This window comes from Pelodiscus sinensis, chromosome 19 (genome assembly GCF_052426305.1).
Source record: "Pelodiscus sinensis isolate ZL-2025 chromosome 19, ASM5242630v1, whole genome shotgun sequence".
Lineage (NCBI taxonomy): Eukaryota > Metazoa > Chordata > Testudines > Trionychidae > Pelodiscus > Pelodiscus sinensis.
In genome coordinates this window covers 31,427,261-31,439,367 of record NC_143070.1, presented here as the reverse complement: position 1 = coordinate 31,439,367, position 12,107 = coordinate 31,427,261, and the positions used below count along the sequence as shown (strand labels likewise).

The following is a 12,107-nucleotide window of genomic DNA, read 5'->3' as shown; positions in this document are numbered from 1 at the left end:
CATGAGTCAGCGGAGGGGCTGGAGGGAACGGCCAGCGGGCAGCAGGGGCAGCACACAGGTGGCATCACATCAGGCTCTCTGAAGGAAGTCATCAGGGTGATGTGTCTGGGTCTGCACTGACTGGGCAGAGCTGTAAGTGGGGCGTTTGAAGTGGGGTACGGGGAAAGTTTGGGTAAGTGAATGGAGCCCTCACCTTGCTGGACTGGTGAGCCTGAGAGGCAAAAGACATCGCTCAATCCATTTGAGCTGGGATGGTTGCTCGTGGGGCGTTATGAACTCTGTTCGTGGTGTTTTCCCAAGTTCATGCCATGTCACTTCTCTCTCTCTTTCATTAAAAGTTTATTTTCTACACTCAGACTCTGTGCTGGCGAGTGGGGAAGCATTGCCTCTCAGAGGCGCCCAGGGGTACGTGAATTTCCCAGGCTACTAATTGGCAGCTCAAGCTGGTTCTATGTGAGCTGAACCCCTAGATATTGAACCTGGCTCTGGTTGCTGCCGGCCCTACCCAGCAGAAGGGTTACACTTCTGTGCTCCAGCAAACCACACACACGGCTTCCCCTCCTCCGCACAGAAACGACTCTCAAATTCTCTTTGCCTGGTTTAAGAGCCTGTTGTCTGAGTTTTTCCATATTTCAGTAGACGTGGTGCCCCCTCGTTCTGTCAGATACAAGACAGACGGGGCATTCGGTTTCCTCTTCCCCATACAGGAGTCGCTTTGGCCAAAGCTGCTTTGATCTCTGGACTTTTGTTCTCTCTGTATCAGAAATGGCTCTGTTGACCAAGGGAGGTCCCATATCAGCTGCCCAGGTGCAGCAGGGAAAGCAAAGGCCGGGAGGAGGAACTGGGGACAGATAAGAAAGGAGGAAGCAGAAGTTACATAACGGAGGGATGGGGAGCAGGGGGGTGGAAAGGAGCAGAGAGGGAATGAAGGGAACATGGGGAAAGAAACAAACAAGAATACAAAAGCTTAAGCTCAGGGTCTGGCCATGCAGGGGCAGGGTTCCAGCCAGGGGCCAGCCTGGATCGTATCCCAGGAGCTCACGCAAACCCTCCCTCGCTGCTGCAGCCGCACTGCTACTGACTGGGCGCTCGCTCCAGCGGGGTCAGTGTGTGCCCAGATACCTCGCGAGCTGGGATCGGTGCCCTCAGTCCAACCGGCACGTTCTTACTTCACAGCGAGGTGAATGGCCAGAGCCACACACAGACGGGGTGTGAAGGAGCTATAAAGGGCGGCTGCCCGGCTAGCCCAGGCCTTAATCCAGCCCTGGTCACAGGACCAAGCAAGGGACAGAAACACTGAGCACTGTCAGTGTCTGGGCCAGAGATAAAGACCCTCTTGGAGCTGTGATCTGAGGGGGAGTCTCTGCAGGCCCGGCAGTCCAGGAGGAGGAATGTGGACATTTATGAACATATGAACATCAGAACGGCCGTACTGGTGGCCAGACCAAAGGTCCGTCTAGCCCAGTGTCCTGTCTGCCAACAGTGGCCAGTGCCAGGTGCCCCGGAGGGGGTGGACTGAAGACAATGATCAAGCGATTTGTCTCCTGCCATCCGTCTCCAGCCTCTGACAAACAGAGGCCAGGGACACCATTTCTACCCCCTGGCTACTAGCCTTTTATGGACCTAACCTCCATGAAATTATCTAACATATGGCCCAATGGCTGATGGCCTTGCAGAGAAAGGCCACCTCCCCGCTCCAGCATCCTAGCCCAAGTCAGACCCAAGGTAAACGAATTGCGGGAGGGGTACGTGAGGACCCATGAGGGCAGGTCCCGCTCTGGGGAAGCACCGCAGCACTGTGCATACTGTGAGGAACTGGACCGAATCCCGGGGTGTGGGGAGCCCCTGTCTCCAGGGAGAGTTGTGGAGTCTGGGATGGAGACACCTGGGCAGCAGCAGCTGCAGCTGCAGAATGACAACGCTGATGACCTGCAGCTCCAGGAGACGCAGGAGGACTCCCAAACGGCTTCATGCAGCGGGGAGGGAACATCAGGTGAGTGCTGGGAGGTTGCAACACCCAGGACATGTCGACACTCGCAGTCTCCTTCAGGAGAGGGATGCAAATGGAGACATTCGAAATTGTAACTGAAACCGGGATTTAAATATCCTGCGCTACATTTGCATAATCGCGTCTGGGCGCTGTTTCAAAATACTTTATTATGAAATAAAAAACACTGTTTAGATGCAGTTATTTTGGGAGAAAACCCTTCTTCCGAAATAACCCTTAAACACTCCCCTCTGGTCTGGACCTAACAGCAGTGTCAGCGTTTGCTAGTCGGGGCTCTGGACAGCACCTGCACAGAGGGAGATGGCAACTGCGGGACGCCCTGGCCAACTGTCCCAAGGTCTCCCAGCAGAAAAGAAAACAAAAGAGGCCAATGCAAACAGCCCCTGGCAGTGAGGGAGTCAGCACGTCGGTGGGTGGGGCAGAGAGCTGGGGGCAGAGCTGGGCTCTAACTCGCTGGGTGACCTTGGCCCATTCAGTGAATCTCTCCCTGTCTCCATGGCCCTGTCTGTACAGCAGGGACAGCAACACTAACAGGCCCCGCAGGAGGGGGCTGGTTTAATGCTTCACCCCAGGGCCCAGCAATGAGCCCCCAAGCTTGCCCAGTGTGCTGGAAGCCAGGTTTGCTGTGTGAATTCTGTGGGGCGGGTGAGGTCAGGCCTGAGCACTGGGATTATTTACCAGTTTCCCTTATCCTGGGACACTGCTGACTTCACAGCTGTGGTGGCCGAGTGGTTAAGGCGTTGGACTAGAAATCCAATAGGGTTTCCCTGCGCAGGTTCAATTCCTGCTCACAGCGAGGCCTGTATTTTGGCCACGCCCTAACCAGGGCAACAAGCTGCACAACCCCTGAGCCACTCTCCCTGTCCCCAGTCAATCCCTTTCTGCGCCTTCCGAGAGAGACACAGAGCATGGTGCCTCCTTATGGGTCCCTGAGCTCTAGGGAAACTCTCAGCTCCTGCAGCCTCTGCCCCTTGCCCAGCACCCCATGGCTCAGCCCTACCCTTGAGGGCTGCCCTGCTCCAGTGCGTGATAGGAGTTGAGTGAAAGGATGCAGCGTCTGGGCCTCCCCCAAAGGTCCATCCATGAAGGGCAGAAATGTTGGGGATATGAGGTGGGTCACTCCTCCCGAGGCACACAGCCCCCCCTCCACCCTGTGTTGGGAGCAAAGGGTCTAGAGAAGTATTGGGGGGGGGGGGGGTCTTGTTCCCTGCTCTTGCTCTGCCTTGGGCAAAGAATTAGTAACAGAATATTTGTCCAAGTTTATGTACAGTAAAAAACTGACAAGCATGTTTCTGTTTCTGTGGGGTGGTGGTTATCGTGTTTGCTTAATGTGCAAAAGTCTCCTGGTTCAAAGCCAAGCAAAAAGTGGGAACAGGGGGTTCTGCTCCTATTTGTGTCTCCCCAGGTAAACACAGCCCCTACTGCTTGGGATAAGCCCAACTCCCAAGGCTGAGTAAAGGAAGGAACAAGAGGAGCCCTGCCCTAGAATAGGAGGGGCCAGTGTGTGTGAGTGCATGGCCCAGACAGACAGCCCCAGGGTGCAAGGACAGAGCTGCCGGACATCTCTAGTGGCCCTGAGGCGGGGAGACATGGGTGTTAACAACATGCTCATATGGTGCCATGTTCCAGCACCGCCAACAGGGAGTGTTTTTTGTGGTGTCACCTGATTCCCCCCAACTATAGCCCTTGTACCTGCCCTGCGGCAGGATAGAGACCCAGGGCCAAGAGAAAGCAGGAAGAGCCCCAGGATGCAGCTCATCTCCCCTTTTCTCCTGCAGTGCAGGTTGTGAGAACAGCTCTAAGCAAAACCATCAACTTGAAGTAATTAGCCCCTATTGGAGCATGCCAAAGCCTGGAATTGAACCAGGGACCTTTAGATCTTCAGTCTAACGCTCTCCCCACTGAGCCACTGAGCTACTTTGGCTGTGATAAGAGTCCTGTGTGGCCTGTAATTCTCTGTCCAGGATGTTTGGCCACATGTTGTCATGCCCTGCCCAGGAAGGCGAGACTGGCCTGTCCACAGCGCCCCTCCCCCACAGCCCAGATTCCCTCTAAGCCAGGCCTGGGCAATACAGGCCAGCGGGTTGGATCCAGCCCATGAAGCCACCCAACATGGCAGCAAGAAGCCTCAGGCAGATTCCCTGCTCGCCCTGCCCCCATGCACAGCTGAGAGAAGGGGCTGCTGGGCCCTTTGTGTGTCTCAGCTGCAGAGGAAAAGGCTTCAGGCCTGGTCCCTGCTCCAGGCTTGTTTGTGGCCAATGGGAGCTGCCTGCTTGAAGCCCTGGCCAGTCCCCACAAGCTCTTATTCACCCAGGCATGTGACCTGTGCCCCCTGCGCAGGGAAGGGGCTGCCTGAGAAATGTGCTTGGCTGCGTCTCCCAGTCAGAGCCTGCTTCTGGCACCCCAGCCCCTCCCTCAGCCCACTGGCCCTCCCTGTGATGGAGAAGGGCAAAGACCAGTCAGGTTTCATGAATACAGATGAGGCTGGTTTCCCTGACTGGGAATTGAACCCAGGCCACAGCAGTGAAAGGGCTGAATCCTAACCACTAGACCATCAGGGACACATGAACATGGGGCTCTCCTTAGCTACCCTTGCCTTTCACAGGCCACTTTCTGTCTCCTTCAGGACATGGGTCCATTTTCCATTGGCCAGAAGGGACAAGAACAGAAACCAAACAGAACATCAGAACAGCCAGACTGGGCCATGCCAGTTGTCCAACTAGCCCAGGATCCTGTCTCACAACAGCAGCCAATTTCATTGCCCAGTGGGAATCCTCAGGACAGACAATTGTTAAGTGACCCCTCCTGTCACCCATTCCCAGCTTCTAGAACACACCAGCTAGGGACACCTGCCCTGTCCATCCTGGTTAAATGCCATTGATTGACCTTTCCTGTATTAAATGATCCAGTTCTGTTTTGGATCAAATGTCTTGGGCTGCGCAGGCCTTGAGTCATGGCAAGAGCTGGAGGGGAATGGGGAACGGGTGCACTTTGGAATGGGAAGGGGGTGTCTGGGACCATAAAGTAGAACAGTTTCAAAGCCCTTTTCAAGGAGGGCACCATGGCTTAGCTGGCTAAATCAGCTGCCTCATAAACAGGAGATCCTGGGTTCAAGTTCCAGTGGTGCCTTGTTGTAACCTTTGCTCACATTTATTTATGCCCTTCTGGGACACAGAAGAGGCCTCCCCTGGCCACCCATGGAACTGCTGGTTCAGGAAAAGGCTGAGTGGGGAGGAGTGTTGGGAAGAAGGAAACCACAAGTGAGAAGCACCTGATGCCCACAGACCCTGACTCTCCATGGCTGTAGGAGCTGCAGTGGTTGCTCCCTCAGGCTCTCTAGGCCCTGACCTGACCCCCTGAGGGAATCACAAGGGTGTGTGGTGCTGGCTCTCCTCTCCCAGGAATTGCAGTCAGAGCCCTGCCTTGCCAGTGCCAGCAGCTTCTGCAGGGGCTCCAGGCAGGAAAAAGGGAGGAGGAGTTTCCTTCGATATGAAACACTTGGCCTGAGGCACAGATGGACACAGGAGACAGACTTGTCAGGAGTCTCTGGGTGAGGTTAAAGGGGTAAAACCCCAGGGTGATGTCACACTAGGCATCTATTCCAGACACCTCCCCAGGCAGAAGAGGTGCCTGAGGCTTTTTAAACAATTAACAAAATCATCCAAAGCGCAGCTGGTTTCACACACACTCAGCCTCACCCACAGCTGGGAGGCAGTTTGCAGGGAGCTGAGAAGAAACAGAAGAGGGGAAACTGGAGCCTGGCAGAACCAAGTCTTGGGATTCTTCTGTGTCCAGATGTGCTAAGCAGCTGGCAGCCAAGCTCCCAAGTGCTGGTCTGTTCCCACCCTCCCCAGGCAGGTGAATTCAGCGTCACCTACAACTGGGACACAGTTTGCAGTGAATTGAAAAGAAACTGGCTGGTAGAACCAAGGCTCAGGATACTTCTGTGTCCAGATGTGCAAACAGCTGGCAGCCAAGTGCTGGTTTGTTCCTGCTCTCCCCAGGCAAGTGAATCCCCTCCTCTGGGTGTTACAGGCAGGACTTTGCCTGTCTGGCTTTTAGCCAGGGAACTTTTATATGCCCTGCAAATGTGACACCCACTGCACTGCAGAAACCAGTCCCCTGCCTTTTGCAAAGAGGCCCCTAGAAGCACTTAGCCTCCTTGTTGTCTCTGCCTGTAAAATGAGCAGAAAGCAAATATCTACCACTGGAGAATGTGGGTGTTGATCCCACTGCCTCTCACGTGCAAAGCAAGTGCTCTACCACTTGAGCTAATTCCCCCACCTCTTACAGGAAAGGGATGAAATCTAGACACAGCCATTGTGTAGACACAGCCTTGGGGTGTCACTAAACTAGCCCCAAGACACATTCCTTGCTTGGACCAGTCACAGTCCTACCTGAGACGTGTGTGACACAAAAGCCTCCTGTTCCCTGCCCAGTTCCCAACACTGGCTGCAGACCCAGCGATATCTGGTGCCTTGGCTGCTGTCCCTGCTGGCAGGGAGCTGTCCCGCACCTGCAGTTCATCCGCCTCCCGGAGAGGCAGCAGCTCTGTGAGGGGGAGAAGCCGGGGCATTTCCCTGCATGTATAAAAACCATCACTGCCGGCCCGGGCTGGGCCAGTGCGCTGGCATCCCTCCTGTGTGGAGCATCCACCAGGGAAAAACTGAAACTGTATCCTGCCAGGCAGGACTCTGACCCGCTATAGGGCTTGGGGTCCCTCCAACCCTCCCCAGTAGGAAATACCAGACCAGGGGTCCCTCCACCCCTCAGCAGGAGCCAATGGGTGCTAGGGGGGCTCACACACAAACAGGTGCACACACCCTCAATATTGGTGCCCAGGGCAAAACTCACTCTGTTTCTGGAACAGTGACCAAGACAGCAACTGTGTGGCATCTTTGCTAACTGTTTAAGAGAGAAGAGTAAACTCTTTGTCAGTGAGAGAAACTGTAACCCCAGGTGGGACTTGAACCCACAATTGCTGGCTTAAGAGGCCAGTGCCTTGTCCATTAGGCCACTGGGGCACACAGAAAATGCTGCCAGGGAAAGAAATTCACCCTTTTAAATGTCCCTTCTTCAACTTTTAGCTCCTAATGAAGCCCCTTTGAAGAAGCCAGATACACAGGAAGGGCTGATCACACCCCTCTGAAAATCAGCTTTCCATGGGTATCGGTAGCTGGCTCCAAGTCATGGGCCTTGACATCTCGTTTCCCTCCTGAAACCAGGGAAGTGTCTCCCACCACTGCAGCCTCCTGAGGCTCTATGGCCGTGTCTGTACAGCAGGGACAGCAACACTCACAGCCCCACAGGAGGGTCCCTGGCCTAGCAATGTGGCCCCCTGAGCAGCCTTTGATGTTTCCTGCTTGAGCCCCAGAACCAGCCCTGAGTGAGGGGGGCAGGGAGAGCAGCTCACACATGCCAAGGGGCTGGCCAGGGGCAGGACATGAGCCTGCAAGGCAGCAGTGACATCACAGAAACTTTTACAGCACCTCAGCTCATTGGCTGGGAGGCAGTGACCTCACAGAGCAACCTCAGAGACCCCCATGGCCTGGCTGCCTGGAATCTCCTTTGTGAGGTTTCCCCTTGAACTCACCTCTAAGCCAGATCCCTGGTCAATTTACCCTCTGGATCTTACCCACAAATCACGCTGAGCCAATCATTTAGCATCTACCATCTAAAGGTTTATTACTACAATAATACAATATAGGACACAGGACACATGCTTCTTTGCTCACCTGCACTAGCCTTTCGCAGGATAAGGGGTCACTTCTCCCTTGCCCAGAGGGGACAAGAACAGAAACCAAACAGAACATCCAGACTGGGCCATGCCAGATGCCCAACTAGCCCAGGATCCTGTCTCACAACAGCAGCCAATTTCATTGTCCCGAGGGAATCCTCAGGACAGACAGTTATTAAATGATCCCTCCCGTCGCCCATTCCCAGCTTCTGGAATACACTAACTAGGGACACCTGCCCTGTCCATCCCGGTTAAATGCCATTGATTATGGCTGCCAGGGATCCCAAAGTTGAGTAGCTCTGCATTAAGGGTTCTTATTAATGTCAAGAACCTCAAGCAATGTAAAGCCAGAGTGTGATGGAACTGGAAAGGAAAATGTTTACACTAGAAGGAATTTTTTCCAAGGGGGCACTTGGAGTTGAGACAAGGACCAGTTGATCTGCAGTCAAAGACTCTATCACTGAGCTACACCCCCATGGAAGTTAACATCAGCAGCCAATGTTGGGAACTGGGCAGGGAACAAGAGGCTTTTGTGTAACACACAACCCAGGTGCCACCCTTGGGCTTGGTCTGCACACTGAGCAGACGGGTGGGAGGGGTCTGATGCTGTCACATATGCAGGGCAAGTCACTCACCTGGCCCCCAGGGGAGGCGGGGGATTTCTATATTTTAGGAAGGGTCCTGAGTCCTGGCTCCCAGCCACGCACCTTGGCAGAAGGACCACTGGCCCCTGCACAAAATGCATTGTGGGAATAAGAGTTGGGGCAGCAGGAAAGGGGCCGGCCCCTCAGTACCAGGGCACAGGCAGGAGAAGATGGGAGTGAATCCTGCCACCTCTGCCATGGCCTGCCCCAGGAGGACTGGGGTCTAGCAGCTTTTCACCCCAGCTTTGTGGGAGGCCAGATAGGAAGGGTCCTCTGGAGGCTCATAGCCCCCTGGCCTGCTGTGTCTGTGGAAAGGGGGGAAGAGGACACATACCTCTCACTGGGGAACAGGGCGCATGGATCCCACTCGTTCCTGCAGAAAATGAAACAGGCTGAGCATTTTGCAGAGAACAGGCCAGAGCCCTTCTGCTGTCCCTGGAGAGATGGAAATGGGTCCGTTCCTTGTGGGGAAAGAAGTGGGTGTGTCGGGAGTGGGGTTCGAGTTCAAACCTCTCCACAGACCAGAACCCCACATTAGGGGCAAGAAAGAGCCTTGAGTCAGGCAGTGGAGAACACTTGGCTCCTGTTACCCTGAGATGGGATATTAGGAAACTTTCCACACACAGCCTGGCTAACTCAGTTGGTACAGCATGAGGCTCTTAATCTCAGGATCATGGGTTCAAGCCCCGTGCTGGGTGGTGCCCTTCCTTAACTCACATTCTCAGCCTGTGAGCAATTAGCTCTCATTTTTCACCAGGGTTTTAGAAAGAAAAAATCTGGTCCTGGGGTCCAGCTTTAGTAGAACCAAAGAGAGAACCAACTGCAATTTCCATCTTCTGAGGAGAAGGGAAGAGGATTTTCTTCTCCTCAGTTCTAGCCACATCAGCCCAGGGAGGAGAAAAAATAACCTTCTGCCTGCTGATTGTCCCCCGTCAGCTTCTGTAGCTTCACCTCCTTCCACAGCAGCTCCAGCTTTGAGCTACAAATCTCAAGGGGCTGGTGAGGAAATTAGGCGCTTCCCTGAGAACAAGAGGTGGAGTGTTCACAAGGAGCATCCCCCTCCCCTGCAGAGCAGGGTGTTAGAAAGAGCTAGAAACAGAACAGTCAGCCAAGTTCCATGCCTTGAAATGTGTTTCTGTGGTGTAGTGGTTATCATGTTTACCTAACACGCAAAAGGTCCCTGGTTCAGAAACATAGGGTGTTCTCTTATTGCGGTGCCCAGGTAACTGCAGCTGCTGCTGACCAGCCTGTTCATGAGCCCAACGCTCATGTGACAGAGGGGGGGTAATGTCAGCTGATAATGCCCCTGGGTGCCAACCTGGGGAAGCCAGATAAATTAGGCCAGGCAGCTGCTTGTGCCTTGGCCTCCCCGCCCTGCGAGGCTGGTGCATTTGGCTGGCTCTGTCTGCTGCCTCCCTTGTGTGACTTGCCCAGTGTAACAGGCCAAATGTCAGAAAAGCCTCTTCCAAAAAAAAAAAAAAAAAAAGCAGAAGAAAAAGCTGCACAAATTGGGTTTTGAAATGTGCGTAGCTTTTCCCAGAAGAGCAGTGTAGGGCAGACATAGCCTGAGTGTTGCTCAGCACTGGTAGGAGACAGGGAGGGATAAAACGATCTAATGGCACCTGAAGCCTTTCAGAACAACTCCCAGCTCCAACCGCAAGAACCAGCCCTTCCCTCCATCCTCACTGGGGTCTGCTGGGAACTGTCTGGACTCAAGCCCACCCCAGTTTCACCCTAAGGATTGCCTGTTCTGTAAAAGCTGTGCCCTGGAAATGAGAAAGCAGCTAAAGTGACACTCGTGGGACTTGAACCCACAAACTTTGAATGTCTAGCTGGGCTCACATGAATCACTGCAGCTTAAAATAGTGATAGAAAAGTAGCCATGTTAGTCTAAGGTAGCTGAAACAAAATACAGAAAAAACCAGTTTCTTGCCATTTCAACCAGAAAGGACATTATCTCAATGACTTAATTACCTGCATCCTGCTTCAAAAGCCTTTTAAAACTGCACTTTCAAGGGAATCTTCTGAACTGTTATTCATGCTAAAATTCGACACTTTACGGCGGGGTCCTAACAAAGACTCTAGTTATCTTACCCATTACAAAGATAGCTTCCCCAATTATCACCTCTAATATCATTAGCTCACAGACATTTACCTTCCCCCCCGCATCCCCGTTCTGTTCTGAAATTTGATTTGTCCTTTTCATATGTGTTCGTTTTTTTTAATTGTATCCTTTGGTATATATGGTTGTGACAATTTTCTTCCACTATTTGATCTGAGGAAGTGGGTCTGGCCCACGAAAGCTCATCATCTAATAAACCATCTTGTTTGTCTTTAAAGTGCTACATAGTCCTGTATTTTGTTGCAGCTTAAAAGTCCAACATGCTTTCCATTGCACCACAGAGCCTGATATCTCCACTCTCTGCTTTGCAGCATGGCAATTGCTGGTAGCAAAGAAAGGGGAGCCAGGTCTGTCTCTTTTGGGAGAGCAGGTAGGAAGAGGGAGGAGGCCACTGAGCCCCTGACAGTGAAAATAAGGGATAAAAGCTGAACTGTATTGGAGAATGTGGGCATCGATCCCACTGCCTCTCGCATGCTAAGCAAGCGCTCTACCACTTGAGCTAATTCCCCTGCTGCATTTACAGAGGCCTTCTTGGAGGCTCTTCCCTTCTCCACAGCGACGTCTGTCATCTAGGTCAGTTAGTCTTGGGAAAGGAGAAGGCTCCGAAAAGGCCTCAAGGGCAACTCTCAAGGAGACTCCCTGCAGCAAAGCCATGGGGGGGGGGGGGCTCTGAGATGGCCCCTGCCCTGCAGCCTGTCCCACCTGGCCACTGTCATGGACTCTCTGTGAGGTCACCACCTCCCAACCTCCTTTAGCCAATAAGCTGAGGGGCTGCAAAAGGCCCTTGTGATGTCACTGCCACACCCACCCCTGCTCTCCAGGGCTAATGTCCTGCCCCAGGCAGCCCCTTTGCATGGCTGAGCTGCTCCCAGAGGTGAAAGTGACACATTTCTTACAGGGAGTCCTGGGGGATGAAGCAGCTGGAGAGAAGCCAGGAGAGCAGAGGCCAGCCTGAGAGCTGAGAGTCAGAGGTGCCCACTATACTTTCATATAACCGGTCCTATGGTGTAAGGGCAGCACTCAGGACTCTGAATCCTGCAATCTGAGTTCAAATCTCAGTGGGACCTACTAAGACTCTGCTGGTTGTTACAAGGTGCTGGTGCTTCAGCTTCCATGCACTAAGGTTCAACAAAGAGAGTTTTGTTCCTCTTGCTGGGTGTCTGAGGCCACTGGAGCTCCATCTCCAGACTGAGCAGGTGGGCTGGAAGGGCCTGATGCCATCACAGCTGCAGGGCAGGTCACCCACCTGACCCCTGAGCTCAGCCCCTGCTGGAGGCAGCCAGACAGTGTGAGCGGGTCAGAGGAGGGATTAGGGGAAGGGCCCTGAGTCCTGGCTCCCAGCCACGCACCTTGGCACAAAGACCAATGGCCCCTGCACAAAGTGCATTGTGGGAATAAGAGTTGGGGCAGCAGGAAAGGGGCCGGACCCTCAGCACCAGGGCACAGGCAGGAGAAGATGGGAGTGAATCCTGCTACCTCTGCCATGGCTTGGCCCAGGAGGGCTGGGGTCTAGCAGCTTTTCACCCCAGCTTTGTGGGAGGTCAAGTAGGAAGGGGCCACTGCAGGTGCACAACCCCCTGGCCTGCTGTGTCTGTG

At 53.7% G+C, this 12,107-nt stretch overlaps 4 non-coding genes across 4 annotated transcripts; 2 read left to right on the top strand and 2 right to left on the bottom strand.

The window, feature by feature from the left end:
* Nucleotides 1–2,722: 2,722 nt before the first annotated feature.
* Nucleotides 2,723–2,804, top strand: TRNAS-AGA (transfer RNA serine (anticodon AGA)). The gene has a single exon. It is a non-coding gene; the product is annotated as a tRNA-Ser (tRNA).
* A 1,047-nt stretch (nucleotides 2,805–3,851) lies between these two features.
* Nucleotides 3,852–3,932, bottom strand: TRNAF-GAA (transfer RNA phenylalanine (anticodon GAA)). Its single transcript has one exon. It is a non-coding gene; the product is annotated as a tRNA-Phe (tRNA).
* A 565-nt stretch (nucleotides 3,933–4,497) lies between these two features.
* Nucleotides 4,498–4,569, bottom strand: TRNAE-UUC (transfer RNA glutamic acid (anticodon UUC)). The gene has a single exon. It is a non-coding gene; the product is annotated as a tRNA-Glu (tRNA).
* Nucleotides 4,570–11,507: 6,938 nt separating this feature from the next.
* TRNAQ-CUG (transfer RNA glutamine (anticodon CUG)) lies at nucleotides 11,508–11,578 on the top strand. The gene has a single exon. It is a non-coding gene; the product is annotated as a tRNA-Gln (tRNA).
* The last annotated feature ends 529 nt before the right edge of the window (nucleotides 11,579–12,107 follow it).